At 42.1% G+C, this 5370-nt stretch overlaps 1 non-coding gene across 1 annotated transcript; it reads left to right on the top strand.

Annotated features, from left to right (window-relative positions):
- The first annotated feature begins 798 nt into the window (after positions 1 to 798).
- TRNAR-UCU lies at positions 799 to 884 on the top strand. The gene is given in 2 exon segments: positions 799 to 835; positions 849 to 884. It is a non-coding gene; the product is annotated as a tRNA-Arg (tRNA).
- The last annotated feature ends 4486 nt before the right edge of the window (positions 885 to 5370 follow it).

The following is a 5370-nucleotide window of genomic DNA, read 5'->3' as shown; positions in this document are numbered from 1 at the left end:
TTTCCCTTTCCATGGGTTGGCTAATTATTTATCATTTTGTGTTTAAAAAGGAATTGAGAATAAGTAACAGGACTACAAACAAATATATCCTATAGCACCTGATGCTAAATAATTTTTCTTCTGTCCATGTTTATATCCTTTGTTTGCAGACTTAATTTAGTTTGATTAGTGATCTTTATTAGATAATAGGGCTAGTTAATTATTCGCCAACGTAAATGTAAATCATCTGTTAGGACTTGATCTTGTTCTTGTTTAAACCCAAGCTACAATTTGCATTAGCTTCAGGAGGGAATTTCCACCTCACCATTCCCCCTTTCTACATGTGTCAGAGGTTGTTTTTTAAATTGCATGCAGGCATTGAGTGTTAGCTGCAGCTAAGGCTGGGGATTTTGAGGATTTTTGCCTGCCTCTACTGTGAGGGGTGCTGCCCTCTTCCTGGAAATTTTTGAGTGTATATTAACAACTTTTACAGGAGGAAAATATTGACCACTGTGGTCCCTATGCTTTACCTGGGGCAGGTTAGATGGTGTATTGTCTGGGTTGACTGTGTAGTTTTGCTAAGAGGTTTGACAATGGATTTGTATGAACTAGTTTGGATAGGGATGATCTTACATCAGGCAGGGAGTTGAACTCGATGCCCTATGGAGGTCTTCCAGCCCTGCTTCTCTGTTTTATGATTTTCTGCCTCAAGTAGTCTCATTAAGTCAATGAGAATATGTGTCCCTACTCACAGATGTTCAGAATATATCCCTTTACTTAGGGGGAGGAAACCAGTATTACTATATCCACTGTCTATGTGACTCTGTGGTGCAATGGACAGCACGTTGGACTTCTATAGTTAAAGTGTTATTCAAAGGCTGTGGGTTCAAGTCCCACCAGAGTCAAATTATTTCTTCTATGATCAGGCCTCAAAATCATTGGACACTCATGGATGTAGTCTTTCTGGACTTCAGAAAGGTCTCTCATCCATTCTTATTAAAACCCTAGGCAAGTGTGGCATTGATGCCTACACAGTCAGATGGGTCACAAATTGGCTGAGGGGCTGCACCCAGAGAGTGGTGGTAGATGAGTGATATTCATCCTGGAGGGACATGGGCAGTGGAGTCCCCTAGGGCTTGATCCTTGGGCCTGCACTGTTCAACTGCTTTATTAGTGACTTGGATGAAGGGGTGAAAAGCACCCTGTTCAAATTCACTGATGACACCAAGATTTGGGGCACAGTGGCCATGCTAGAAGGGAGGGAAAGGATACAGCTGGACCTGGATAGGCTACAGGGGTGGGGAAATAAGAATAGGATGGGATTCAATACTGGCAAGTGCAGGATACTGCACTTGGGCAGTAGGAACCAGCAGCATACCGATAGGCTGGGAAACTCCCTTCTCATCAGCAGAGAGGCAGAAAGAGATCTTGGAGTCATTATCATTCCAAAATGCAAGGATGTGGTCAGGAAGGCCAACTACACCTTGTCATGCATCCACAGATGCATCTCGAGCAGCTCCAAGAAGGTGATCCTCCCCCTCTATGCAGCACTGGTCAGGCCACAGCTGGAGTACTGTGTCCAGTTCTGGGCACCGTACTTCAGGAGGGACATGGACAACATGGAGAGGGTCCAGAGGAGGCCACTGGCATGACCGGGGGCAGCAGAGCAGGCTGTATGAGGAGATGCTACGGGACCTGAACCTGTTCAGCCTTCACAAGAGAAAGCTGAGAAGGGACCTGGTGGCTGACTATAAACTTACTGGGGGGGACCAGCAGGGAATAGGAGAGACCCTATTCATCCAAGCACCTCCTGGAGTAACAAGGAAAAATGGCCATAAGCTGTTTGAGAGTAGGTTCAGGCTGGACATTAGAAGGCACTACTTCACAGTTAGGGCGGCTAGGATCTGCAGCCAACTTCCAAGGGAAGTGGCACTCGCTCCTACTTTGGGGGACTTTAAGAGAAGGCTTGACAATCACCTAGCTGGGGTCATATGAGCCCAGTATTCTCTCCTGCCCAGGGCAGGGGTCGGGCTTGAAGATCTACTTAGGTCCCTTCTGCCCCTATATCTATGAATCTATGAAATATATGAATTTCAGACTAGACATGGGCCAAAAACTAAATGCAAGGCCCAACATATCTTTCAAGGTGCTCCTCTTTGCTTCTAATGCACTTCCTACAGCAGCCTTCCTGCACCCATAAGTATTCCTGCTCCATGAGTAGGCATGCACTAATGAGGGCTGGCTGAAATTTTCCTGTAGAACATTTTCTGTTGGAACATGCTGTTTTGATGAAAACAACATGTAGAGCAGGAGCATGCTGATTTCATCAAAAAAATGTCATAAAAGAAATGATCAAAGCACTTAATTTGGCTTTATCATTTCAAAAAATTATGTCCTAATTTATTATAAAATATATAATGTAAAATCCAAGATGATGTAGTTTTAGCAAAGGGCTTGACTACATTGATATGTTTTCTAAAACTTAATTCTAAGTGTAAGTGTTTATGCCAATTCAGGCTAACCGTAATTTTCAGAATATTGAAATTTCCAAGTTTTAACCAGCTTTAGGGAAAACATCATCCTGGCATCACCTTTCAAATACTTCAGCTCATACAACAGGGATAATATTATGTATATATGTAGCTGACATACTCCCTTTTGTCGGAGTTCCAGTTATCTTAAGCCATAGTTATGCTAAACTATAGTAAGCAGGAAAAAGGAGCTTGGGAGAAACAGGTCATGGCCACTGGACAATTTGATAAAAAAGGAACTACTAAAAACAGAGTAATGAGCAAAGCTGCTGATCCAAATAAATGAATAATAAAACAGTAACTGAAAAACTCAAGAGATAGTAAAAAAAGTAAGAACTCAGTTTTTCATGGTTATATCAAGTGTTAGAAAATGAATCTGGACCTGAGACTTCAGGTGTAGAAAATATTCCAGCTATACTATTTTTGCCTTGAAATCTGCTTCTTTACCCTATTGTATGCCATCACTCTGTGAATACATAATGTCACATAATACACCTGATACATATTATTTAAGATTAAAGTGGAATGAAGGCATAGGTATCCAGATGAGAGTATCTCAGGAAAAATCAGCAATTCACAATATTCAAACATGAACAATTGAGCTCAGACTGCATATTATACAACAAAAGATCAGTTCTCATCTTCTCTGAGCTTCCTCTAACCTTAGTAAATATTCTGCCTTGGATACATGTTGGAGATCTCATGCTTTACGTGCAATTTATGGTCACATGTTTTGGCCATATCCTATTACAAGTTCTTTTTGGGAAAAAAACCCTGTAATTAGAGTTAACATGGTTTTGAACACAGCACTGATACCTTTGGCAAATACGTGTGTTCTTGGGCATATTCAGATTGAATCTTGCCTAAACTGTACTCTTGAAGTAGGTCTCATAAGCAGGGATCTAGGTTTTTCATTTCCCAGAGAAAAAATGGAAAAAAAATGCAAATTTTCCCTTTTGGCTGAGAAAAATGCAGATTTTTCATTTTAACAGAGAAACACACAGATTTTCCACTTTTGCAAAGAGCTCTCAGCAGGCTGGCAGAGTGTCAGCCTGCAAGGGGCCGGGGTGAAGTGGAAGGAGGGTGGTCAGGCAGGGGCACCATATGCATGTGCATGCTCACACATGCACTTGGCTGCCAGGCAGCCTGGAGAGCTGCTCCCACAAGCAAATCTGGTGGTAGGAAGGGATTGAGGCCCCCATAGAAAGGGACGGAGGGAGTTGGGCAGGGCTGGGGCTGTGTGTGGGGCTCGGGGCCCAGGGCCATGCATGGCTGCAGGCCCTAGGTGGGGAACAGGATGGGGCCATGGGCAGCTCATCCAGGGGGTGCGGGGTCAACTCTCCATCACTGCATGCACTCCTGGGAGGGCAGTTGGGGCATGTGCTCCCAAGATCTGTGCATGGGGTGGGGGCAGGCTGCCCACTGTGGGCTCAGGCTCCCTGACCTGCTGAGTGTTTAATCAGAGAATTGGCAACTTTTAAACAGAGAAAACCAGGGACCCCACTTACAAGTGATGCTCAGGATTACATTAGTCTATAGTCGAAAAGCTGGTCAACTGACAGGTCAAATATTGTCAACAGACCAGTCAATTAACTATATTTTATGACTAGTCAAAGACTATAGCAATTTTACCAAAACAATGTATTTTTGTAGATTTATTGACAGAAATATGATGTTTTTATTGTTTTTTGACACATTTCTTAATGGAAAAATTGTGCTTTTTCTGTGTATTTTTGGACCTATTGGCAACTTTTGACTATTTTCTGGTATTTGACTGGCCAATTGACCAAACTTTGTCAGACCAGACAAATACATTAACCCTATATTAGTTCATTGGAAAAGTAGGACATCTCCAAAGGTTGAGAATTGGTATGGTTAGATGGCAAAGCTGGCATCTATGGGAAGAGTCATGCTTTGCAGGCATAACTGCTTCAAAAAGTTTGGTACAATTTAGAAAGGGTTGTTAGAATAGTTTGGTAACTAAATTATTAATCCTTGCACACTTCTCCTTTGGTCTTCTATCGCTCCCTCTTTCTTCCTCCTTTTATTTTGTTTTTTCTTTTTCTTTTCTACTTTATTGCTTACAGTGTGTGACGTACATAGTTCAGGGTGATATGTATAGTTGGTATATATGTTTTTTTCCCTGATTTTTGTTTTGCATTTAAAACGATCAGAATGATGAGAGAGACAGAAAGAACTTATAATTTATAGCAATAGAGCAAAAGTCATGGAATATTTGGGCAACTTTAAATTTTGGATTTTCAAAATAGTTTGGGCCCAAATCCTTCAACGAGCAGTGTAAGTACATGGTGGGGCACCCTGGGTGACTGCCACACACAGGGGCAATGGTGACTTCCAGTTGCCACTGCTACTACAACAGCAGTTACACAACTATGGCAAATGTATTTTTTTTCTCACCTCTCACCCCCATCAGCTCCCAGGGCATTTGCCCCTGTCACCCTTCCTAGTTATGCCACTGCCTTAACTTTTATTCAGGAAGCAGGATCTGTTTGGTAATATTTTTTATTGTACCAATTACAGCTAGGAGAGATGTTAGAGAAGTTTTCTGGCACAGAATACATTGAGATGGACCTTATAACTTACCATGTTAAAGTGAATGGATAGGTTAATTTTCAGAGGAAGCTGGTTAATCTGGATGAGGGTGTCAGAATCCCAATTTTTCAAAATTGTCTATGCAATTTTGGTTTTCACTCGCAAAGAACCAAACTGTGTTGCGGGCAACTTCTTTATGCCCACGTGACAAGTAATTGTACCATGCATCACATGAAGAAACAGGCTCTGTAGAGATAGGTCTGCTACGCTGCACTCCCTACCTAAAGCAGCTGGGATTTTCTGACTC

The sequence above is a fragment of the Crocodylus porosus genome, unplaced genomic scaffold (assembly GCF_001723895.1).
Source record: "Crocodylus porosus isolate Cpor-Errol unplaced genomic scaffold, CroPor_comp1, whole genome shotgun sequence".
Classification (NCBI taxonomy): domain Eukaryota; kingdom Metazoa; phylum Chordata; order Crocodylia; family Crocodylidae; genus Crocodylus; species Crocodylus porosus.
The sequence above is the reverse complement of the archived record's forward strand: the minus strand, read 5'-3'. Positions and strand labels throughout refer to the sequence as shown.